General features: G+C 38.5%; 1 protein-coding gene across 3 annotated transcripts in view; it reads right to left on the bottom strand.

The window, feature by feature from the left end:
• Nucleotides 1-27,607, bottom strand: part of SLC44A1 (solute carrier family 44 member 1) — a 207,384-nt gene that overhangs the window by 157,587 nt on the left and 22,190 nt on the right. The gene's annotated exons all lie outside the window — the stretch shown is intronic.

The raw sequence follows: 27,607 nt of genomic DNA, 5'->3' as shown, positions 1-27,607 counted from the left end.
AACTAAAGGCATTCTAAAAGTTAACTTGCAAAGTATTGATTGGAATTGAGTGCATTTTTTTTTCATACAGCGATAGTCTTAGGTTCTCAAATCAGCTCACAAATTCCCTTTAACCAGAATGTAACTGAAATAACACTCTTGAGCTTTCTAATGAACAAAAATCCCTGAGTCTCACACCCTTTCCTGGAAACAGTAAGCAGAGAAGGGAGAGAGAAGGTAGCCTTGGGAAACTTATGGGAAAAGTTCCTGCAAAAAGAAGGCCGGGGCCTCCAGTGGCTTCCATGACAAGATCCAGGAAGCTATCCAGAGAAGGCTTGTCAGTAGGAAAGGACACCAGCACAAGGTGTGGTAAGGAGATAAGAGAGCCCTCTAGTACAATTAGTACGTAGAGTTCAAGAGTGGGGACCCAGTTCCTAATCAGGTTTGCTTAGCTTTCTCTCCTTCTAAAACAGTTTTTAACTTTGACAACCTGATGAAAGCTACAGATTCTTTTCTTAGGAGATAAGCATATAGTTGCATACTTTTCTTAAAAGTTTAGGGAATTCAGAGCCCAGGTTATGAAACCCAACTTTAAAATACCTGTCTATGGACATTGAGGGCAAAGCGCTGGAGCTACAACCACTCCTTCCTGACCCCTAAATGCTAACCAGACAAATGCCTTTTTCCCTTCTTTAGTGTCTTATACACTGTTAGTTTTTCACAAACAACAACAAAAACCACCACCCCTGATAGCTTGTTCCCAGACACACACACAAGAAAACAAAAGAGCACTAGTTAGTCATGGAAAAAAACCTCATGCCAAGACTCTAGCATTAAATACCCAGAGTGAGTAGGCAGTGTTTCCCAGAGGAATATAACACTAGGGCAAATGGATAAAGGGCTCTGTCCTCTCCTTGGCTCTGTCATTAGTTAGCTACACGACTTTAGATAAAATGCTTCATCTCCCTGGGTGGCAGGAAGAAGTGAGATTAAATCTCTTAGGTTCCTTCCAACTCTAAAAATCTATGGTCAGGAATGCAGTTTTGTGAAAATTTGTGCAATGACAAAAAAACTGCAAAAATAATTTGACATTATTCCCTGTGTTACTCAAATAAGAATGTACGCATTGTGGTCTGTGTTTTGGAAGACAGTTGTTCATAGTATGAATAAAGAATGTTTCTTTGTATTAAATAATTTCAAGCTTGAATAATACCCATTATAGTAAAATTACTTACAAACACAGAATTTGGACACATCTTTGAAATTCATTATATTTACTCTAAAGTGATTTCCAGAGCAATGGCTACTTTGAAATACTATATTTGTTTATCTTAACAAACAGTATGTATTAGGGGAAGGCGGTGGGGGGGGGAACGAGTCTCAGACTGATTGAGCATTTTCTTTATCCACAACTATTTTCTTCGTATTTTTACTTCAGACCAACATTCAGCTTTTAATGCTTAAATTTTTACCTATAACTTAAAGAAGGGAGAATTTCATTCTGACCAGAAAAACACAAAGATTCAATATCTCAACAGTCAACTTACTGTGGGCCACTTCTGGGCCAAATACATAGAAAACCTTTCACTGGGAATGAGAAGTGGAGAAGGGGTAGGGGTTACATATAAAAAATAGTCACAGAGCACAACACAGAGTAGAAGAATACAAAAAAAGGAGGTAGTCACCTCACTCAGATAAAGAAAGGCTTCTCCAGGAGGGGCAGCTTACCTCATAGGCTATTCTGAGGATTAAATGTGAGGCATCTGTCACACAGTAAGCACTAATTCTTGGTTATAATTCTTACTTATCAATACTCACTTTTCAGTTAACCTTCTCGCTATTGTAAAAATATCCCTTTACCAGGTGGACCTTTCCACTAAAAGGACAGAAAGAATATTAAATTCACCTTTTCCCCTTCTATTACTAAAATTTTGACTTAATGGTGGCATCTTTCATTTTAGCTACTGTTTTTAATGCTTTCAGTTATTGATTACTTTTAACTAGGCACTATACCCAAAGCTTTATACACATTACCTTCAGAATAGCTCTCGGATGTATGTATCATCCCTATTTCACAGCTAAGGAAACTCAGGCTCAAAAGTTAAGTAATCAGGGGCTTCCCTGATTACTCCACCTGGCACAGTGGTTCAGGGTCTGCCTGCTAATGCAGGGGACACGGGTTCAAGCCCTGGTCTGGGAAGATCCCACATGCTGCGGAGCAACTAGGCCCGTGAGCCACAACTACTGAGCCTGCGCGTCTGGAGCCTGTGCTCCGCAACAAGAGAGGCCGCGATAGTGAGAGGCCCAGGGACTGCGATGAAGAGTGGCCCCCACTCGCCACAACTAGAGAAAGCCCTTGCACAGAAACAAAGACCCAACACAGCCATAAATAAATAAATAAATAAATAGAATTTTAAAAGCAAAAAAAAAGTTAAGTAATCAGACCAAGGTTTCACAACTGGGCAACCAGGATTTGAACCCAGGTCTGTGGCCACAAAACCAAATGTGATGAGAATATCATTCATTTTGCACTAGTTCAGTAAAGAGCAAAAACACCTCCATTAGTTTTTCCTCACACTGCAAAATTTGGGAGCCAACCCAATAATTTAAAATCCTATAGGCACAGCGAAAAAGAGAGATGTTTTATGAGCCATGAAATTTTTCAAGCAAGTCAGGAAACCCAATAGTTGAAAGAATTTAATGATTCTTTAACAGACTCAACCAAGTGGTAACTGGATTTAATGCTGTCTGTTTCTTCCAATTAAAATCCACATAGACCTAACAAAAGTAAAATGTTTTGCAAAAGCACTTTTTAAATGTGATTTTTATCCCTCTCTCAAATTCTACATGAGGTTAATAAAGGCTGTCAATAAATGTTAGGTCCCTTTCCATTCACAGAATCTTACAATTCAGGAACTAAATAGGACCAAAGTAATCATACAGTCTAAGCCTTTAAGTGACCTAGGGAAAGGAAAGGAAGGGACTTGCCTGACTTGCCCAAGATCAATTGTTTTGATCTTCAAAACAATTGTTAGTTGTTATTATATATTCCCAGTTTTTCTGCTCTGTAAAAGAGAAAACCAAGGTTCAAAGAAAATAAGTGGAAAATTCAGTACTGAAACCTGAGTCCTCAAACTCTAGCAGAGAGATGGAAACTATAAGAAAGAGTTAAGAAAATGCTAAAAATAAAAAACCATGGTAACAGAGATGAAGAATGCCTTTGTCTGGCTCATCAGTAGACTAGACACTGCCAAGGAAAGAATCGATAAATTCAAGGATAGGTCAGTAGAAATTACCCAAAGTGAAACACAAAGAAAAATAGAATGAAAATTAAAAACCCAGAACGGAAGATCCAAGAACTACAGGATAATAGCAAATGGTCCAACACATGTGTAATTGGAATCCCAAAAGAAGATTAAAGGGAGCATAGGGAATGAATAAAGAAATAATGATTGAGAATTTTCCAAAAATAACAAAAGAAATCAAAGCACAGATCCAAGAAGCTAAGAGAATCCCAAGAAGGATAAATACAACACACACATGCCTGCATACACACACACAAACACATCCTACACAAACTATATTCAAAATGTTGAAAACCAAATATAAAGACATCATCTTGATGGCAGCAAGAGGGAGGAAAAGGCACACTATAAACAGAGAAGCAACGATTAAGCAAACTTCTTATCAGAAACTATGCAAAGCAAAAAAACATGGAATGACATCTTTAAATTACTGAAAGAATTAAAAAGAAAAACAAAAACATTATTAACTCAGAATTCTATACCCAGAGAAAATGTCTCTCAGAAATGAAGACTTTTTCAATGAAAACCTAAGAGAATTTATCAGTAGCAAACCTGAAGTACAAAAAATGTTAATGTTCTTCAGGCCGAAAGAATATGATACGAGACAAACTTGGATATACACAAAGAAATAAAGACTTGTAAAATGAAGTTTTGAAATTTTCCATAATAAAGTATTTTAAAACTAAGTGTGTGAATATGTGTATAACAACATTCACATTACAGTCTTCTTGCATACTCTACAAGATTAATAACCTAGAAAGCAGAATTACAATTTTTAATGCTAGTATTAGACCATAAAAAATAAATCTAAGTCAGACCACAGCTGATGTATGCCTTATGTTTGTATTATATTCATATCCTTAAAGTTAGGGAGGAACAATATTTTACATCTTTACATTCCTTCCTACATTTTCTACATCATAGATTAAAAAATATTTTTTTTTCCATAGTATCTTACAGAAGTCATAGTCACAGTACCAAAACAGTTAAGTCACAGGCAACTATATATATCCTAGACTTCACATTCACTATGAACCCTAATAGCTAAAACCAAGGCCTTCTGGTGAATTTAATATGATATGGGTGTGTATTTTTTTAGGAAAGAAACCTATAAAAAGTTTTGTCTTAAATTCCCATGTTGGGACTTCCCAGGTGGCACAATGGTTGGGAATCGGCCTGCCAATGCAGGGGACACGGGTTCAGTCCCTGGTCCGGGAGGATCCCACATGCCACGGAGCACCTGAGCCTGTGCGCCACAACTGCTGAGCCTGCGCTCTGGAGCCCGCGAGCTACGGCTGCTGAGCCCACATGCCACAACTACTGAAGGCCGGGCGCCTAGAGCCCGTGCTCCGCAACGGGGGTAGACGCTGCAATGGGAGGCCCACGCACCGCAGCAAAGAGCAGCCCCACTCACCGCAGCTGGAGAAAGCCAGCATGCAGCGGCAAGGACCCAACACAGCCAAAAATAAAATAATAAATAAATAAATAAATAAAATCTTAAAAAATTTTTTCCATGTTGTTCCTAATGAAGACACAGTTGTTGAGTAACTGTTTTTTTAGATAATAGTCACACACAAAGATTTTGACAAGTGATATGTTACAATCAGTTAGTCAAATCAGGCATCACTGGAGGGCATCAGCAGTAATAGGGCTGGCAGGGTGGGCCAAGCCAGGGAACTAGATTCACTAGATGTGAATCTAGTTCACAGAAGTAGGCAGGGCTGGTTGAATCAGGAAGATATAAAAGGATCAGAGAGGCAACAGCAACAATCCAGAGTTAGGACAAAAAGAGTCAGCTAGGTCTCAAATATGGAAACAAGTAGGGTCCAAAATCCAGGAAGTCAGAAGATCCAGGTGATACCTAATGGCAAAGATCGAATGCTCCCTGCCCTCTTTTTATACTCTGCATACTGTCTGTATGACTCTCTCCTAATTAAGACAGATGTACAAAGATTCCCAAAAGATTCTTATCGTAATCTAGTAACAGTATTACCTAATGCTATAAGTCTTTCCTTGATACACCAGATTTTTGTAAACATGGTTTGAAAATAATGAAAAATGTGCTAAAAAAATTAGTATTGTCAGTTATACTAAGAAGTTACTTAATTTTTCCAGTAATACTCTTTTTTTTTTTTTTTTTTTTTTTTTTTTTTTTTTTGCGGTAGGCGGGCCTCTCCCCTTGCAGAGCACAGGCTCCGGATGCGCAGGCTCAGCAGCCATGGCTCACGGGCCTAGCCGCTCTGCGGCATGTGGGATCTTCCCAGACCGGGGCACGAACCCGTGTCCCCTGCATCGGCAGGCGGACTCTCAACCACTGCGCCACCAGGGAAGCCCCTCCAGTAATACTCTTAAGCATTCTGTTGGTTCTTCAAATAAATACTGAGCACCACACAAAGAACCTGAGATCCAAAGCCATGTACGATAGCCCCTACCCTTACAGAGCTCTAGTTTAGCAAGAGAAGCAAACTAAGGATTGATAATGTGAGTGATGCCAAAATAGAGATGTGTAAAAAGTACTGCAGGAATAGAGATAGGGAACCATTAAGCAAACATTTGCAAGATTTATTGAAATTACTTCATAAACTTCTGAAGCAAACACTAAAAAATGATCCTCTGTTGTCTAAAATAGAATGTGTTTTTGTGCCCAAAACATACGAAAAATTCTTGCTAGCTATGATGGGGAAATATTGACTGCCAAATAAGAATTATTCCACTCAGAAATGTTTAGTAGTAAACAAACAGAACATTAAGTTGGTTTAAAAAAACAAAAGTCAGCCATTTTCCTCACTTTGTACCCATTTGATTTCTCTGTACTACATTTTATGGCAGATCCAGTTAGAAAGGAGCCTTTCAGTTTTGGAAAAGAGACAACGTATCTTCCTTTGTTTTCTGGCACAATTAGTGCAGGGCTATATTTAACTAAGCTACTAGAATAATATTTTCATGTTGATGTCATTGGTGAGATTCCTACTAATACTGAGTTAAGTACTATCTTGTCGCATACATCCAGAGTTGCTGTAAATTGGAATTTCTGATGGGCTAAAGAACTACAGGCTCCCTGTCATTTACCTAGTACAACTGTCTTTACCTAGTACCTTGTCCAGCACCTCTACTTTAGTTTTCATTTCCCAGCTACTCCGTGGCACAACTAGAAAGCCTCTAAAGCAGTCACTGAATTCATCTCCAAGGTCACTGCTACAGACATTTGTGATCTAAGTACATATGTCACAAGCATTGGGCTATCTGTGAGGACTTCATTTTGTTCATGCCCATATGTTTTACACAAAAACCTCCAATATTAAAGACAAATAGTCATACACTCCAAATCTTCAGAGCTCCCTCCAAGGACATACTGGTTCATTAAATTCCCCAAAATGCTTTTATTTGTGCAGAGTAGTAACAAAAGAATAAAAGAGCTGATGTGTATCATTTTTGCCACACTCTTGAATAGAGTCAGCAGACCTGATGAAGTTGGGTAGCAATAAAACATGGAGGCTTTCAACTTTCTGTTCATAGCACCTAAAACTAAAATCTTGTAATAGGATTTTGAAAGACATTGCCTGTCCTTTGGGAAAGCTCTCTCAAGGATTTGGAGTGCATAACTACTTACAGTTACCATAAGCAGTCCATTTCATTTGCTAAGCTTGGTGATGGCAATTCATATTTGAAAGGTAAAAATAAGAGCTGTGATTTTAACAGGCAGTTAAAGGTAATAAGATACATTGAGTGGAAAGATACAGGCATCTGTGTCCAACTGCTTTTCTTAGTTCATGAACTTTATGCTAAATCACAAACATTCATCTACTTAAGGAAAAAGGGGGAAATGGCAACTAGAGCTGCTCTAGGTTATGTATTTACACAGTGACAGAAAGATCATGGGAGATATGTTGCCAATGACTTCATTCTTTCCCTGAATGCCCTAAAAAAAAATAACTGTGGGTCTGTTAGAGTTGTCCTTCTTCCATCAGACTTCTCAGGGGCTGTCTTTCTTGCACACAAGCACATGATAATTACTGGGCAGAGGCCACATTCCTCCTGCCCTGCAACATAGCTAATAGCATCTTTTACCTCCATGACCAATGAAACACGATCAAAGTTATACAGATAAGCCTTGTTTGTAATCCTCTAATAGTATTTCTAACTTGCCTTTCTTCTGAATCATCTGTGAGCAATGTTTTTAATTTAAAATGACTATTTGGTTTTATTCTAATTATACAGTTTTCATGGGCTTCATTCCCCCCCCCCTCCATCACATCCTACAAGTGTCAGAACATCTTTGGTACTTGGTGACACCAAGGGCAGACTGAAAGGACCAGAATTGTACTTTGCACCTCCAACCTGCTACAGTACAGCCAGTTTCCATGTAGCTAATGGATTTACTGACTTTTCTTGCTATACTGTAACCCTTTCTTTTAAAGCAGGAATTCATAGGTACTCAAAAGAGGATTGTCATTCCAATCTTGCTTCCTTTCCTTGATGGAATGGCTAAGAATTGACTTATGAAGACTATGATGACTTATGGAGAAGAAACATGAAGACTACACTGATCATATATATAGCTAATAGGTGAGTGGAAATGAGTAAATTTATGTCTTAAATCAAAATTAGATCTCATCTTTGCCAATGAAGAGTTTTTAGTCCATAGCAATTGTGCACAGAAATAAATATACGTTCAGTTCTGTGGCAGTGCCTAAGAACTCTCAAGGGAACAAATACTTATTACAGTTAAATAACTTACAAAAATATAGATTACATTCCTTTCTTTTGTGTTCCTATAACACACTATGTACACACCACCATCACCGTAATTATTATTTCACATTATACTTATTTGCTTCCCCAGTAAATTATGAACTTTTTGAGAGTAAGGATAATGTTTCTATTTTTTGTTTAAATCAGGGATCAGTAAGTACTTAATATTCTTCAAGTGAAAGCCTATTCCACATGAAACTAGAATCTTACCCTAAGTGGCTGAACATATAATGGCCATTCTTCCTACCTTACTGCCTACTTCGGGCAGGGACTTGTTGGGTTTTATTCACTGCTATATCTTCAGTAGATGAACAGTGTCTAGCACATAATAGGCTCTCAGCAAATTTATTTAATGGATGAATGAACAAGGTGAGGTCTTTTACCATTCAAGTAGCATAATGTTAAAGCAAACATCCTCACTGCCTCTCCTGCATGAGACCATTTCCTTAAAAAGCATTCTATTGCATCACAGCCTGGCTCCTTTTCCCACAGATATTGTAAAGTATAACATTTCCCAAAGATGTTGGTCAGTAGGTTCTGTAAGAAAAATAAATTCCAGATTTAACTATATTTTGGAAATGCTAGTTAATGAAATCTAGTCTTCTGAGCAGGACTTCTCTGAGACCTTACTGTGAGACTCTCCAAAATGTATCTGGTCACACACTGACTGGGAGATGTGAATACAGACAGTGCCAACCTCTCTCACAATACATTTCTGGAAACCAGAGCATAAGGGTTCATGGTTAGGATTGATGCTCCCACTGAAAACCACTTTCAGAAGTAAAGGCTGGTAGCACTGTTTAAGACTATGCTGAAACTCATAAAAAAGAATGAAACCTTGCCATTTGCAAAAACATGGATGGACGTGGAGGGTATTAATGCTAAGTGAAATAAATCAGACAGAGAAAGACAGATACTGATATCTCTTATATGTGGAATCTAAAAAAATACAACAAACTAGTAAATGTAACAAAAAAGAAGCAGACTCACAGATATAGAGAACAAACTAGTGGTTACCCGTGGGGAGAAGGATGGGGGAGGGGCAATATAGGGGTAGGAGATTAAGAGGAACCAACCGTTAGGTATAAAATAAGCTACAAGTATGTATTGTACAACACAGGGAATACAGCCAACATTTTACAATAACTATAAATGGAGTACAACCTTTAAAAATTGTGAATCACTATATTGTACACCTGTAACTTATTTAATATTGTATATCAATTATACTTCGATTAAAACAAAAAAGACTATGCTGAAACTGAACGCAATGTACATTGGTACACTGGTTCAAATTACTTTGGAAAGTAATTTGGTGATACATTTAAAAAACCCAAAGAAATCATCTAAAACATTAAAATAGCTGCACGTGAGATGTCCAATATAGTGATATTATGAGAAAAAATTAGAAATTAATTATCTATAATAGAAAATAATTAAAAATGAGAATGGAATATTAAGCAATCATAAGGGTAATTATGAAGACTTTGCACAGTAACATATAAAATGATAATGATAAAAAGCTGTGTTCAAAAACATGGTATGAAATTATGCCATGCTCCGGTGACACAATTTATAGAATAGTATATGCAAATGTATAAGCATTAGAAGAGGCTAGTGCAATTTTTAAATAGTTAGACTTACAATGCATTTTTCTCATTTTGATTTCTATTAATGCTATTTAATTATGGAAGAAATATCAAAAAAAGAGGAATATTAGCTCCCATTTCTTCAGATCATGCTTTTTCTACTTCCTCAGTATAGTGTCAGCTATAAATAGATGCACAATGAAAACTACCAGAATATATTCAGGTCATTCTATCTGACACTTATTGACAGGAGATCAGAACATTTCAAACTTCACTAGAAAGCCATATGCTGAGAATCACCTAGGCAAGAGCAAGATTTCTCCTGAAAAATGCAGAACTGTCAACGTCAGAGAGGTAATACACTCTAATAAACATTAGAGAGGAAATCCCAGTGTAGTGAGAGGGAGGAACACATACCTGGGTGTGAATCATAGCTCCTCTTCTAAATAGGAGTATGATCAGCTGACATGATCTTCCCAATTCTAAGGTAAAGATGATTCTCCCTACACCATTCACTGTTGTTTTCAGGATTAAAGTAAAGCTGCTGGCTAGACCAGGTCCTAAACCATTGTTAACATCCTTTCCCAAAGGGCTATGAGAAAAATCTCCCTATGAAGCATCTTAAAAAGTGAATTCTCACAATCATCTCAAACATTTTAAAACTGCTCCCATATTGTATACATTCTAAAATGTGTGCTTGGAAAGTGAAAAATGAGTTGTAAAGGAAATACAACCGGCAGAAATTGAGTGCACAGTTTTATAGATAATCGAGGTAAACATAAGAAACAAATAGTAACTTTCAAATGATAACACAATAAGAGCAACTGAAATGACTTCTTTTTTTTTTTTTTTTTTGCGGTACGCGGGCCTCTCACTGTTGTGGCCTCTCCCGTTGTGGAGTGCGGAGCACAGGCTCCGGATGCGCAGGCTCAGCGGCCATGGCTCACGGGCCCAGCCGCTCCGCGGCATATGGGATCCTCCCAGACCGGGGCACGAACCCGTATCCCCTGCATCAGCAGGCGGACTCTCAACCACTGCGCCACCAGGGAGGCCCTGAAATGACTTCTTATATCATAAATTTTTAAAGGGAGTTGAAGAGAACATCAATCCTAAAACCACAGTTAACCAAATTATATAAAAAAAAAAAGTCCATTCATTCAATAAATAATTGTTCCACCTGAGAAGAACTAGGCTGGGACTCCAAGAGCCCATTAGTTTACTTTTACCTTTCTACTGTTCTCCTCTTGCTAATTTACCTTCCTCATCTCTAGGTTTTACCTTCTCTCTCCTCCCTTCTATAAAGAAACAATTCATTTGAGTTCACATGTGAGGGTTGCTGAAATGATAGACAAAAATGTATGTTTATTGAAGGTAGAAAAAGGTCATGGCCGCCTGGAGGGGTGGGATAGGGAGGGTGGGAGGGAGACGCAAAAGGGAGGGGATATGGAAACATGTATATGTATAACTGATTAAATTTGTTATAAAGCAAAAAAAAAAAAAAAAAAATAGATAACCAACAAGGACCTACTGTATAGCACAGGGAATATACTCAATATCTTATAATAATCTATAAGGGAAGATAATCTGAAAAAGAATATGTGTATATATATATATATATATATATATATATATACATATATATATATATACACACACACACACACACACACACACATGAAACTGAATCATTTTGCTGAACACCTGAAACTAGCACAACATTGTAAATCAACTGTACTTCAATTAAAAAAAAGAGGAAAAAAAGAGCTAAAAGCAAGTGGGACAAAATGTTAGTAATTGTCAATTCTGGATGTGTTGATACATGTTAAAAAAAAGATTGTGGTCTAATTGTTTTGGGGTGGGACCTGGGCTTTGGAATTTTTAAGAGATCTCCAGATGATTCTAATATCCAGACAAATTTGGCAACCCTCTGCTTTATATGTAGTAATAGCTGAAAATTAAAATGTCAAGGACAAGTCGAAGTATCACAGATATGTTTGATTTTTATAAATCTGCTTTGTTTCTCCTTACTTTATGCTGAATCTCCCTGGTATTCTCTCACTTTCTCTTTCATAAACACACCAATAAAATAATCCAAAAGTTCTGACCCACTATTTTGTCTTTTTCTTCTGGAATGAGAACAGTGGGTGGGCAGTAATTACCTCTGATGTTTTCTTTGACATGCTACATTTGTCTGTTAAAAAAAATTGACTCCAAAATTTTAGAACATTTTGAATTAAGACTACGAAAGAAAAACAAAGCACACAGCTAGTAGGGAAAAGAACAGAGTTCCTGTTTCAGAATCTTGATTAGCAGTGGAAATTGAACTTGAGTTTTTGACATTGGATTCCACATGATGCACCATCGTGCTCAGCCTGTATGCAAATTGTTTTCCTTAAGCTCTTTATAAATGATGAGATGACGTTAAAAGAATTGTTTAATCATGTTTTCATTTTTCAATATGTAATGCTAGAGGAGAAGAGGAAAAGTAGATTTCTTCATCTCATAAAACAAAGTACCTTTGCAATAAAGTTCTGACTAAAACTTAAAAAAAAAAAAAAGAAAAAGAAAAAGGTCATGGATCAACCTTAAGAAGATTACCAAAATAATCTGTTTCATCTGGAGTACTTAATGACTGTGACACTAAATGCAGACTACAGCTAGTATCAGTGAGCATAAGCCATGTGCCAGACACTTTACCCATATTAACTCATTTAATTTTCATAAGCCAATAAGGTAGATCCTATTATATTATTCCCAGTTTTCTGATGATGAAACTAGACAAAGAGGGGTTAAGTAAATTTCCCAAGTCATACAGCCAATAAGCACTAAAAAAGCAGGGATATGAAGCAGGTAGTTGGGCCCTAAGGCCCATGATCACCCCGCTCGGCCTTGCTTACTATGATTAACATATCTTGTGTGGACATAAGGAACAGATTTGTGGTTGCCAAGGGTGGGGAGGGGTGGAATGGACTGGGAGTTTGGGATTAGCAGATGCAAACTATTACATATAGAATGGATAAACAACAAGGTCCTACTGTATAGCACAGGGAACTATATTCAATACCCTGTGATAAACCATAATGGAAAAGAATACGTATATGTATAACTGAGTCACTTTGCTGTATAGCAGAAATTAAGACAACATTGTAAATTAACTACATGTCAATAAAAAAATTAAAAATTTTTAAAAATTAAAAATATATATATCCTGTATGGACACTGTGGATAGATGGGTATCGGAAGGGAGGAGGAAAAAGAGGAAAATGAGAGGCATAAGAATTACTGTTGACCCTTGAACAATGCAAAGGTTAGAGACACCTATCCCCATGTAGTCAAAAACCTGCATATTGGGCTTCCCTGGTAGCGCAGTGGTTGAGAGTCTGCCTGCCGATGCAGGGGACACGGGTTCGTGCCCCGGTCTGGGAAGATCCCACGTGCCGCGGAGCGGCTGGGCCCGTGAGCCATGGCCACTGAGCCTGCGCGTCCGGAGCCTGTGCTCCGCAACAGGAGAGGCCACAGCAGTGAGAGGCCTGCATACCACAAAAAAAAAAAAAAAAAAAAAAACCTGCATATAACTTTATAGTCAGCCCCCCCATATGTGTGGTTATGTGGATCCATATTTGAGGTTATGTGGATCCCTATCCGAGGTTCTGTATCTGAGAATTCAACCACCCACAGATCATGCAGAACTGTGGTATTTACTGTTGAAAAAAATCTGCAAATAAGTGGACCCACGCAGTTCAAACCCATGTTGTTCAAGGGTCAAATGCACAGCAAAAATACTATAGTAAATTCTGTGGCTTATTTTATCTAAACTGATGTTTTGCATGGTTAATATTTCTTCTTACAGGAAAATTATAGGACATAACCAAGAATAAGATATTATTAACATATTTTGTATTTTGATTTCAAAAATAATTTCCAAATGTCCAAATATTACTGTTGATATTTGAAGAAAACACCTGCAGTGGTGTTTAACAGCTGGAAACAAACTGTTGTTTCCTCCTAGCCTTCTGTAACTTCCATCTATATTTTGCATAACACTTGTTTGGATTTCAAGAGTAAGAGTACTTAAAATGCTACTTTGCTATTAGGAAAGCACATACAAATGCCCATCAACTGATGAACAGATACATACAATGTGGTAGATCCATAGCACTGAATATACATTTTGGAATAAAGAGGAATGAAGTAGTGATACAATACTACAACATGGATGAACCTTGAAAACTTTATAAGTGAAAGAAGCCAAAGTGGACATATTATATAGTTCTATTTATATGAAATGTCCAGAATAGGTAAATCTGTAGAAACAGAAAATAGATTAGTATTTGCCTAGGATTGGATGGGAATTAAGGGGAAATGGGGAATGACTGCTAATGGCTATGGGGTTTCTTTGGGGAATGATGAAAATGTTCTAAAATTGACTGTAGTGATGATCAAACCTCAGTGAACATACTCAAAACCATTGAATAGTACACTTTAGATGGGTAAATTGTATGGTATATGAATTACATCAATAAAGTTGTTATATGTATAAGAAAAATCATGCAAAAAGGGGGTCATTCTGGCCACTCACATATGGAGTTCTACTGATTTCATTATAGATTCCGTACGAACACTTTTAATACAGTTCCATTAGGTAGACAAGATAAAAGCAGAACAATTTAACTAAGGTAAAGAGTTGGTTAACAATGAAATCTGATGAAAGCAAACATTTTTCTGAGAAATCAGGTTACAAGAATTACTAGATAAAGTGCTGATTTTCATGTAACAGTTCAATTCCTCTGTAGGTAGCATAAGGGGAAAAGAGAAACAAGGTTGCAGAAAACTGAAATAAAAGGTAAAATAGACCAAGTAGAGAGAGAAAAGTCATCTTTTGAAGAGGCCTAAGAACACACACACCAAGGCAAAAACTAGACTGTGGTATAAACACAGCTACAGAAAGAATGTACTTGTCAGAAAAAAGGGACCAGACAGGGAAGGTACACACACAGCTACTATTTATTTAGCACCTCTTAGGTGCCAGGATCTGTAATTGACTAGTTACGCTGAGAAATAACGGTCTAAAAGATACACATTGACAGTGCCCTTCCAAACTGTCTTGGGGAAGGGGTACCAGGGCAACAGACTCTAGAATGCTGAATAGACAATTCAGGATACTGAGCTGCTGTGCTGTGAGTCATCCAGCCTACTCCCCTTCCTCTGATTCCATGACGTTAGGCGACCTTCTCACTGTCCTCTGGCTTCCCACAAGTTGACAAGCAGTGTGCATAACATAACTACAGAGCTATAGAAAATAAAGCAGTGGAGCGATAGAGGTTATCGCATATGCAGAGAGTCTGGAAGAATATATATAGACTAAGCTGTGAACAATTGTTATCTCATGAGGTGGGGTCAGAAAGGACTCTCTACTTATACATGTCCATATGTGGACTGGATTTTTTAATAACCACACTACTTTTCTATTAGGAATAAATATGATACTTCTTAAATAATAATTTGGCTTTACCTTAATACTAGCTAAGCTGACAAAAATCTTCTGGTTTGTATGTCAGTTTAATAAATTAGCCTCCTGAGTTGATACACGTGTCTTAAGACTTTGGTTTACGTGAATCTACTATTAACAAAAGGATCTACTCTTAACATACTAGCAAAATCAAGTTTCTGAACCTCCAAAGCCCCAGGGCTTGGTGAATTCTAAGAACAATACTTGGCCAAGCTTCCAGGTTCAGCCTGGTAAAACCTGAACGACACCAAGGACCCTGCATTCAAATTCTATAAGCAGAAAATATTAAAGAGCTATAATTTAGAATCCTTCTAGAGAATGTTTCCCAGCATTTCAGCATAATTTACAAATAGGCAGCTCCTTGAACTGCAGACTGGCCTTAGCCAACTAACTTTGAAAGAAAAGAGGCTGGTTCTATCCTACCACCAACCAACACCCTCTCCCTGTGCGTGAATAGATCAGAATCATGGGGAAAGCCCTAGGAGCATGAGTCCTAGGTTTAGCCTGGCCCTAGAGTCTGGATCCTAAATCCAACTACATTCCCATCCCCAGCCAGGGGTTTAAAATTAAAGGTCGGAGTACCCTGTAGTAGTAGCCACTGGATGGTGCCAATATTTCATCATCAGATAACCAGCTGGCCCTCAGCCACCCCAAAGTATGGCCAATTGGTTATCTCCAAATGACTACTGGGTCTGTTAATGCTATGCTGTCACGAAGCCCCCAAATCCTACTTCTAGGTAAATCCAGCTACTCAAAATCAAGATATCAGTTATTTAAGTCTGAAATGGAAAAGAACAATACAAGGGAATCAAGCATTAAATTAACTGTTGAGTTAGAAGACTATTGCAGTCCCTTCCAATCCTGAGATACAATGGTTTCACAATCAGCAAAGGTTTCCAGGAGAAGCAGAATTAACGAAAACCAGTTAAAGACCTAAAGTGATTAAAGAAAACTCACACAAAGACTAGAAACACCCAAATAAGTGAGGAGGAACACTGAATCATCAAATTAATAGCCCTATAAATGACAGATACTAAACTTGCTCTTAAAAAAAAATCAACCAAGAATAATGAATGTTAATGGACCAACCTTGAATAAATAAATGCTCTGAAAACATGAGCATCTGTAAATCTCCATGCCCAATGAGTCATTAAAATACCCCACTCATAAGAAACCATTTTTGTCCACCTCCAAAGCCAAGTCTCAAGCTCAGGCATACGTCATTTATATCTTAACTGGTTTGTATCCAGTTCTGGCAAGCTATCTTTCCCATCAGTCAGTCCTCTATGTGGTTGTTAAAGCTACTTTTCTCTTAAGATTAATTATTTATTAACCCCTTAAGAGTAACTACTTTTTTTCCCCCTCTCTCCACACCTTTATTCCCATCTCTATGTCAATTGGTTCTTTCTGTACTGCCCAAAGCAATGATTCTCAATCACAGGCTTCAAACAACTATACAACTTCTAACAACACTGCTCCCATCTTCAGTAGATATCCACTTCTCTGAAATAGTTAAATCCTGCTTCTTTACACAAAGTCGACCTTATAATAAACCAATCTTCTATTAGAACTACAGATACGATCACAAAGAAACAACCTATTCTAAGATGGTACATTTAAGACTGGGTTACAAAATGACCAGCTAGTAATCCATTGTGTATTAAAAGTACAAGCCCCTGATAGAACCCTCCATCCAACAAACATGAGATAGGACTCCAAGGCTCCATACTTTGCCACTTCCAATCCTGACGATACCATGGCTCCTTGGCCACAATGAGACCCATCTGTGGCCTGCTGGTGTACTATAAATATCACTTAGGTCACCTTATCACTGTCTAGACACAAACTTTTGTGCTTTCACTTATGAAAACTGTCATAGTAATTGAACAGTATCAAAGGGAGAATAAAAAACAGAGATGAGAATATAAATATGCAGAGACAGCAAAACACATGCACCACTGCCAAGAGTGTCATGGGCTTTAGAAGGAGAAGAAATCAAGGGGAAAACACTCTCTGCTCTACTCCAACTCTTCTTTTTCTGCTAAGCGTTTGGCTAGTAACACCTCTCCCCTTAGTCCTCTGCCATTGTATGATTTGGCCCCAAAGGGGCTACTTCTAGAGTAGGTCCTAACCACCCCACCGGGATCTTTCCACCCCAGAGATCCTTTGCAGGTCCAGCACCCCGTGCTGGTGCAAGTCCAGCTCAAGAAATTTCCACGGTACAATACAGTGGATGTTTATTCCCAACTGTCTCTATTGTGTGCTTCCTGGGGAAGGCAGCTTCAAGCAGAAATGTGCTCTGGCCTGGGATTGATCTCCAGGTGGTTTCTCAGCACGCTCTGGCACGTCTGTGCATGGGCTGCTGCAGCCGGCGTGCGCCAGCTCCTGAGCACCAGCAAAGCACATCTCTTCCCAACTCCTGCTCACCGACTTCATGTTGGTAGCCTGGTGGGAGTATTTATATGGTGGAGATCAGCAAATGTGACAAATCTGGGCATTTTCTTTCTTCCCTTGCAGAGCTGATTGTTAAACATTAACCAGTACACCACTACTTGTGCCTCAGTTTGTCATCTAATTTGAGTTTTTCTTTTATATAGAAATAAGTTTTTGCCTATACAAATAAATTTGACTTTGGACCTTTTCTCACTGCTTTTAAACTCTTCAATTATTTGATAAATATTGTTTTCTTCTACTTGTTTATGGTTTCATGAAATTAACTTTGATGTATGAGTTATCCAAAACCTTTTAACTAAATATCATAGCTAATCAATTGTTGATTCAAAATGGTTCCTTTAACAAATAATACATTCTTGTTTACACTACGGTCTTACATTTACACTCTTCCATTGACCTATTTTACTCTTGTGTCAACAAAACAATAGTAGCTAACATTTTTTGAGTACTTCCATGTATCAGAATTTGCTCAGTTCTTTAACTACATTATCTCATTTAATCGCACACTTTACAGGTGAGGAAACTCATGCCTGGAGAGATTAAATCACTGAGCTATGGTCACATGTCTGGTAAGCAGCAAACCTAAAATCCAAATACTTTCCCTCCAACACCTAAAGTCACTGCCACTCTGCTAAACTGTAACACATTACTGATTGCTACAGCGTTTTTATCTGATATTGGTCTCTCCTTTATGTTTACTGCTTTGCCAAGCCCCTCTAAAAATATATGTATTTTTAACTCAGACCATGTTAACTTTATAAATTAATTGGGAAAAAAAATGACATCATGTCAATATTCCATTTTTTGCCTCCAGGAACAAAGTACATTCCTCCAGTTCAAGTTTTATCTTATAAATCTCAAGAGAAGTTTTATAGTTTTCTTCATTTTGATCACACATATTTCTTGTTCGGATTATTTCTAAGTAGTTTGTATTGGTTGTTACTAAGGTGAATGGGATATTTTTCCCATTATATGTTTCTAACTGGTTATTGTTGACACTTGGGAAAGCTACTGATTTTTGTATACTTACCAAATATAGCCCTTATTAATAATTTTTAGTTGATTTTCTTGGTTTGTTTTTGTTTTTGTTTTTGTTTTTGCGGTACGCGGGCCTCTCACTGTTGTGGCCTCTCCCGTTGCGGAGCACAGGCTCCGGATGCGCAGGCTCAGCGGCCATGGCTCACGGGCCCAGCCGCTCCGCGGCATGTGGGATCCTCCCGGACCAGGGCACAAACCCGTGTGCCCTGCATCGGCAGGCGGACTCTCAACCACTGCGCCACTAGGTTTTCTTGGTTTTGTATGTTGTCTCCTTTCTGATCATTATACTTATTTTTGTTTTGTGGTTTATTGCATCAGTCAGAACTTCTAGAACAATGCTAATAGTGACAGAAGGCTTGCTTATGTGCTCCCAAAGTAAAGAGAAAATCCTCTAGTGTGTCACTGTCAAGTATAATATTGGCTGTTGGTTCAAGGCAGTGGATCTTATTAAAGATGTAGTTTTTACCTTCTAGCTTTAAAATAGCTTTATAAAGGAGACTTTGAACTTTCACATGTTTTTTGAGTATACCACTGAGATAATTTTAGGGTTTTTCTTACCAACTTCCTATTTTAAACAGAAAAATTCTAGACTATCCAATAGGGAGGTAGGTCTGAGTTTGGTCCTGGTGTGTATGTCAGCTATAAGGCATCCTAGGTCAGTAGTACGGTCTGTTCTGCAAAAAATGTGTTTCTTTGACACGCATTACCTCACACACAACTGGCAAATAGATGAATGATGCCAGTACAATGGAGAAGTCACTTTGGCTCAAGTGCAATTTTCCCCAGCATGTTAATGTTTCCAAGTAGTCAGACTCAAGTTTCCTCATGATTATTAAGAGAAAGCTTCAGCAATATAAGACCTTCAGCAGGGAAAAAGAGCTAAAAAATCTACAGAAGTGACTTACTTTTAAATGATGGCTGATTTAGTGGCTTCAAAAAAACCATTACACTTTCTTTCTTTTAAGCTACCTGGCAAAGGTGCAAATGCAGCTGAAAAAGCTGCAGAGACATTGCTCCCTGTATTAAAACAATGGATTAATTAAGAAGGCTCTGTCCTGGACCAGATATTTAATTCTGATGAAAAGGTCTCTGATAGAAAGAAATATCCTACAAGACCTACTTCTCAAAGAAGAGAGCATAAGCTCCAGGGTTGAAGGCTACAAGATTTTTCTGACTGTGATACTGGATGCAAACACCAGTAAACTGTGCTGGGCTTTTTGTGTTTGTTTGTTTGCTTCCCTTTGTACTTCTATTAGGACTACACTTGGTTACAAAATTCCTTAGTTTTAAGTGTTCTGTCCCAACTCTATTTCTCCATCAGCCCTGTTGTTTTTAGCACCTGAATTTGCACAACATGAGTTTATTTTATTTTTAAATTGTTGTTGAGGTTTTAATGTTGCTGTTTTCGTTTTCTCATATTTTCCAGGTTCACCTGTATGGGGTGGCAGAGAAACATCTGCATTCCTCCTAGAACCATCGGGTCTAATGCAACCTGCTTATCACAGTGCAGCCCACTTGAGATTTTTTTTTTTTTAACCCAGGCAGCTAAAAGACACGAAGTACCTGCCATCAAGGAATCTAAGATAATTGAGTTAAATATTAAAAAGTTTAAATCATTTTTCATAGATGGAGTACCTGCAGTGAAGAGGGGGGCGGTGCAAATTTCTGAAGTATATTCACGTGAAGAGGCTGGCCACACTCGGGCTCCACTGTCCCATTTACAATACACATCTGTCACCAAACTCCTGATATTCTCCTGCACAACCTGCTCCACCAACAGCCTTCCCCTTCTCCGTAAACAGTAATTCCACCTTCTCAGGCGTTCAGACTAAAAGCCTTATTATGGCCTTTCTTCCTCATGCCATATGCCCCATTCATCACAAAATGCTGCTGTCTCAACCTTCCAACCATGTCCAGAATCTGACCATGTGCCCTCACTTCTCCACGGCTACCACCACTATCTCTCACCTGAGTTACTGCAATAGACTTCTCTCTGCTTCTATCCTTGTCCCCTCAACACCAGTTTCAATAAGATGAGGCCCTTTTCCTCAGAAAGCCAGATCACGTTATTCCTCTGCTCAAAAGCCCGCAATGTCTTCCAACCTCACTCAGAGCATAAGCCAAAGTTTTTATAACGGCCTACAAGACCCAAGTCGCTCTGGCACCAATCACCTCTGACCTGTTCCCTTCCCTCCACACACTGCTCCAACCACTCTGGCCTTGTAGCCTCTCCAGCCTCTCAGGCCTGCTTCCATCTCCTGACTTATGTAGTTGCTGTTCCCTCTGCCTAGAACGCTCCTCTCCTAGGTAATCAAGGTGGCTTGCCCCCTCACTTCCTTTAGGTTTTTGCTCAAACATCATCACCACAGAGAGGCTTTTCTTGACCACCATATTGTAAATTGCAAATACACACACACTCCCTGTCTCCCTTCCCTAACTTACTTTTCTCCATAGCAGAATGTACCTTCATCTGCTAAACTATGTATTTTACTTATTTCTGTACCTGCCCTGCCCACTAGAAAAGAAGCTTGATGTTCTCTGCGGCATCCCCAGTACCTAGAATAGTTCTCGCTCAATAACTACTTGCAGAGTGACTGAATAAGGTTCACTGCATGGTGTGATGAAGGACGCGACAAAGATGACTCCAGGTTACGGCCTTCACCATCACAAATTCAAGGAATACTTGGAAGAAAGTGAGCAGTGCACAGAAATTTATTTTAATGCAGTCATATGGCTAGGTTGTGAAAACTTGTTCAAGAGATTTACTGAGCCCCTTCCTCAGATCAAGGACACTTGAAATGAAAGGGTTTTGAGTGGTTCGACTTGTCAGACACCCCAGCGACTCACAAGATTGGTCTTCTATGATATGGCAAGACTTCTGAACACAACAAAACTGAGACTGCAGGGGGAAAAAAAACCCAGAAGCACTGCTGACATGACCAAGGAAATATGAGCGTTCTGACTAAAACTGGACATGTGAATCAAGCAGCTGGAGACTTCATTCACTGTCCACAGCAGATCAGCCCCACACTCAATGAAATCATTGCATTTAAAAAGTGAAGAATTTTATAAATCAATTTCAAAAGAAATTCACACATTTTAAAAAGAAATCACGCTGTCAGTATCTGTGGTTGCCTTTGAAGGTCATCCCTTGGGGATAGGCTTGAATCATCACGCATTTGTCCCACTGGCATGGCTCACATTTTCATGAACAAAATGCAAGAGCTGAAAGCAAAATCCGACCAACAAAAAGTCAATATTCATGACATTCTAAAGATGAATTCGCAAAGCTTAGAACAATCCTAAAACTTCTCACATGTGCTCAACTCGGTTTTCTATCCCTGATGCCGTGAAAACCTACTCTTTTTCAGGAAAGTGTTGAAATCAACCCTGGAGCTACCATCTGTGATGTAAACCTAGAGTCATAATAAATTGAAATATGCCTATCCACCTAGAGTTGCAGAATATGGTTGTTTCTTAAGCGTCACTTTCCTCTTATTAGATCAAGAACACTATACGAGTAGCTCCAGGCCTGTAACTGCATTTTGGGGATTAACAAGTTTATTCAATTGTTTTTCAAACTGACTTTGATTCATTTTGAAATCATATTATAGATGTTTTATTTCATTACTGTTAAGAATTTAAACTTCACATGGGCCCACACATGTATGGATTTCAAGTTATGTAATTCATTACTTTAAAAACATAGGTGCTTACTTTTCAGTAGGGACAAGGGAATGAAATATAAGGACTGCCTGAAAAACTGTCAGAGACTGAAGGAGTTAACTAAGGAAACATGATGGTTAAATGCAATATGGGATCTGGAATTAAATCCTAGGATAGAAAAAAAAAAAGGACAATTGTGGAAAAATTAGGAGAACCTGAATAAAGGCTGTAGTTTAGTTAGTGGTATTGTACCAATGTTAATTTCTTAGTTCTGATAAATGTACTATATCATGTAAGATGTTAACATTAGGAGAAGCTGGATGAAGGGAATACAGGAACATTTCATACTCTTTGCAACTCTTCTGTAAATCTAAAATTATTTCAAGGGAGTGCCCTGGTGGCCTAGTGGTTAGGATTCTGTGCTTTCACTACTGTGGTCCAGGTTCAATCCCTGATTGGGGAGTAGAGACTGAGATCCTGCAAGCCATGCGGTCTGGCAAGCAAGCAAGCAAGCAATAAATAAATAAATAAATAAATAAATAAAATTACTTCAAAACTAAAATTAATTCTAGAATTAAAACCTCTAGAAACACAACAAAAATTTTTAGCCATTTGAGGGTGATCTATTAAAAAAAAAAGCCAATGCCACAAAGATGGTTTCATTTAGTTACTGATACAGAATCAAGGAAGGTTACAGAAATCTGGAATTTCAGCTACTCTCAATAGGCAAGTTGTCAAAAATAGATTCACTGAACAACAACAAAAAATCTTCATTGCTCTGTCACAACAAAATATAAAAGACACATAAAAGATGGGCTTCCCTGGTGGCGCAGTGGTTGGGAGTCCACCTGCCGATGCAGGGGATGCGGGTTCGTGCCCAGGTCTGGGAAGACCCCACATGCCGCAGAGCGGCTGGGCCTGTGAGCCATGGCCACTGAGCCTGCGCGTCCGGAGCCTGTGCTCCGCAACGGGAGTGGCCACAACAGTGAGAGGCCCGCGTACCACCCAGAAAAAAAAAAAAAAAAACACACACACATAAAAGAAAACCACCTCAAACTAACAAAAACGATCACATTTATATAGACTTGAAGTGACAATGAAGATTAGAATAAACCATTATTTCAACTAACGTGGGATATGAAGGGCGTTGTAAATTTGGAAGGGAACTAAAGCATATAGTGGTTGTTTCTATGTGCTGGAATTATAAAGGATTAGCTTATCCTTTAAGCTTTTCTTTACAATGGCCATATAAAGATTTAAAATCTGAACAATAAGTATAATACATTTTGGTATTAGTCCACGTGATACTGAGATAAAATAACAGGAAGCTATTTCTGATCCTGCAAGCTCTCACACTCTTGCTGCGCTTTTGTCCCCTCTCACCTGCAATGGTTTAGACTCCGACCAGTTCTCCCCTTGTCTTCTGCATCAACAGTCTCCCTACACTCCTCCACTGCACTTCAGTCCATTTTTCCATTCTTATAAGCTATTTTTCTAAAATTTAGGTTACAACACATCACTTCTCTGTCGAAACAAAACCACAGAAACTCTAATGGCTCTACCTATTGACTAAAGAAGAAAAAACCCTTCCACAAACTCAATACCCACCATCAAGCTTCCTCCAAGCCTCTGTTCATGCCCTTCTCATTAATAAAATTACCTACTTTAACTAGCATTTGCTGAGTGCTTATTTTATGCTAAGCAAAATGCTAAGAGATTTACATGTCATTTTTTCCCTATAGTCTTCTCACCAACCCCTAGGGGTAAGTGCTACTACTAAATGAAATAAAGTCAGAGCCTTGGTTAATTTTCCTAAGGTTACCTGGCTAGTAGGTGGTGGTCTAAGAACTTGGACCCCAATCTCTAAGTTTCAAAGTCCAAACTCTGAACACAATCTTCTTGCCAACTTCTATCATTCCATCAAGTCCCAGAATAAATGCTAACTTCTCCTACCATCCCTAATTCCTCCAGGTGGAAGTGATAAGCTTTTCCATGGACCCACACGCCTGTTTAATTTCCTTTTATAGATCTTATTTCATCCTGCCTTATATGTAGGAAACAATATATATGTCTAAATTACCCATTAGATTCAAGAGCTTTGAGAACAGGAACAGCTAAATTATTATCCTTCACAACTTGGACTCATGATAATACCATGGGGTAGCAGAACTGAGTAAATGTCTATCAAAGAAGGAAATCGTGTTCAGAGAAACTTAGACTTCTACTTAATTCTCCTAGTTGTTCACATACACACACGTTTGAACTATAGACACCAAGAATTTCACAGAATACAAAGAACACAGATTTTGAAGCTCGACAAACCTGTTTACAAATCCCGGCTCTACTAAAAAGAAACTACTATCTGAACTTGGGGGCAACTCACTTAACCAATGTGTCCTTAATTCCTCATCTGTAACATTGAGACTAATGATAATATGTGTAAAACACATAGCACTATATAGCAAAGTAAACTTTTGATAGGTGTTTCTTATGAGAACTTGTTTCATGCCCAGAATGACAGGATCCTCTTTAAAAAGGGTCAATATTTCTATAGATAGATGACGTGAAACACTTAGATAACAAGATCCAGGATGGTGTATGATTAAGTGCTAAGTGTTCAGGGATGGGAATGATCAGTATTGACCAAAAAGAAGGCTTCTTGGGGACTTCCCTGGTGGTCCAGTGGCTAAGGCTCCACACTCCCAATGCAGGGGGCCCAGGCTCAATCCCTGGTCAGGGAACTAGATCCCACACGCCGCAACTAAGAGTTCACATGCTGCAACTAAAGTTCCTGCACGCAGCAAGGATGATCCTGGGTGCTGCAACTAAGACCTGGTGCAGTCAAATAAAAAAATTTTTTTAATTAAAAAAAAAAAACTTAGCATTGTAGTTCATAATCTTTAAAAGAAAGAAAGAAAGGAGGGAAGGAGGGAGGGAGAGAGGAAAGAAAGAAAGAAAGAGAGAGAGAGAAAGAAAGAAAGAAAGGAAGGAAGGAAAAGAAAAGAAAGGAAGAAAGAAGGAAAGAAAGAAAGGCTCCTTGAAAGGAAAGAATATGAGCTGGCGCATCAGGATAGGACTTGGACAGAAAGGAGAAAAATTCCAAAAAGGAGACAATCAAAAGTAAAAGCAGGGGCCTCCCTGGTGGCGCAGTGGTTGAGAGTCCACCTGCCGATGCAGGGGATACGGGTTCATGCCCCGGTCCGGGAGGATCCCATATGCCGCGGAGCGGCTGGGCCCGTGAGCCATGGCCGCTGAGCCTGCGTATCCGGAGCCTGTACTCCGCAACGGGAGAGGCCACAACAGTGAGAGGCCCGCATACGGCAAAAAAAAAAAAAAAAAAAAAAAAGTAAAAGCAGGAAGCAGGGAGGCCAGAGTAAAGATGCTCATACAAAAAGTATGCCTCCAGTACAGTTCTTGCTCAGTGGGCAAATGCCAGATGACTAAACCGAGGGCAGAGTCCAGAGAGAACTATGAATCTAATGCTGGTATAAAGGATATTGTGCTAAACAGAATAAAAGAGGGAAAGGAGAACCTTCATACTGCTTATAGGAAAATGAGAATTAGTGGTTTATCTAATGAATGCATGAATAAGAGTTTGCTATAATGAGCAAAAGCAAAGTCTTACCAGTGGATAGATCCTTTGTTTTTTATTAGCTTTATTCACTACTTTTATCTCTAACACAAATGTCGGTATTCCCACCCAATCCTGTCTTTTAGCGGTGTGAAATGTATTTGCACGCACAGAGAAATAATAACTTGGAAAACTATTGTATACGTTCACATGTGACTGAGGGTGTAGATAAAATGCAGAAGACATAGGGCTGAGAGTTCCTTACAAGTTAAAAATGCTGTTTGATTCTGAAGACCATCAGAACCAGGAAAAGTATTTTATTATTAATATTACTAAGAACAAAAAATTTAGGCACATTCTGTTGAGGGAAAAACAAAGCAATGCCAAACTGGTTAATGAACTATGATATTGATATGTACAACTGTATGAACTATCACTGCTCTGTGATGGCTGGTAAAGAATCAGACAATATACACAGAACATAAGACTTTTTCAAAATGGACTCACACCTTCAAGACTCCTATTACTTGAATGAAATTCACTCAGTTGCAATTTTACACAAATCATCCACCATGAAATGGTAGAAGAGCCCAGCGTCCTGAGTTTACATATGGATTTTTCAAATCAGTGGGCACCTGTTCAATCAGAACTGAAAAAACAAAAAAGAAAACACCTAGCTGACAAGTGTTTTTTTTTTTTTTTGGTCTCACTGTGCAGCTTGAGGGATCTTAGTTCCAAACCAGGGATTGAACCCGTGCCCTCAGCAGTGAAAGAGTAGAGTCCTAACCACTGGACTTGTCAGGGAATTCCCTGAGAAGTATTAATAAAGCAAAATGTAATCCACTCATCTTTGCACTCCATATTAACCACAGTGACAATAAGGAATAACATCCCTACCTCTAATTCATCAACATTATATGTCCTAGAAATAAATTTGGGGTAACTCTTCCTCTAATCAAAATTACCAGCCAACAGGAATAATTTATGCCAAATGGAGGAGGCCCTTTTGAGAATTACAATGTTAATGGTGAAAATATCAGAAAGAAAATTAAAAACTAAGTATGTTGAATGGAATTACTGTATTTTAACATAATATTTAATGTGGTATAAAATAATGTTTATTTTTCTTTTTATTACCTATTTTCATTCATATGTCACAAGAAAGGCCAGAGGCTTTGAATCTGCCTGTATCCCTTAGCAGATGGGGAAGGCATACTTTCAGCATATGTACTAGCCAATGCTGAATAAATTGCATTGTTTTTCAATTGGCCCACAGGCCATTAGTGGAATTTGAGATACCTAAAAAATAGAGGAAAGGAAATAACATAAGACCTGTATTCTAATTCCCAATCTGCTTACCAGCTAAATCTTTTTAGACTTTTAACTTCTATCAACTTATTTTCTTATCTGTAAATAGGATAGTTATATCTAACACAGGACAGTTAACGGTGGCTCATTTTCTTCTTTGAAGGACACAAAGTGTCCCCACAAAAATCAGAGGCAGTTCTCTGACTGGAAGGGGGTGCATGAAGATGCCTCTGCACAGTACTGCACTGAAAATTATGAAAGTATTAGCTGTCTTATCAAGAACGGGGACTTGGAGATACCGAGGAAACCAAATATTCCACAGGCCCCTCCTTGATGTCAGTACTGCCTGGTATAGGGATCACAAATTATACATGGCAACAATGATGTGGGAGATGCAAAGAAGACAAAAAATGAATATCCACAGTGCAAACTCATA

Source organism: Mesoplodon bidens (assembly GCF_964165515.1).
Source record: "Mesoplodon bidens genome assembly, chromosome: 6".
NCBI classification, from domain to species: domain Eukaryota; kingdom Metazoa; phylum Chordata; class Mammalia; order Artiodactyla; family Ziphiidae; genus Mesoplodon; species Mesoplodon bidens.
Note: the sequence above shows the minus strand (reverse complement) of the source record. Positions and strands in the feature narration are given on the sequence as shown.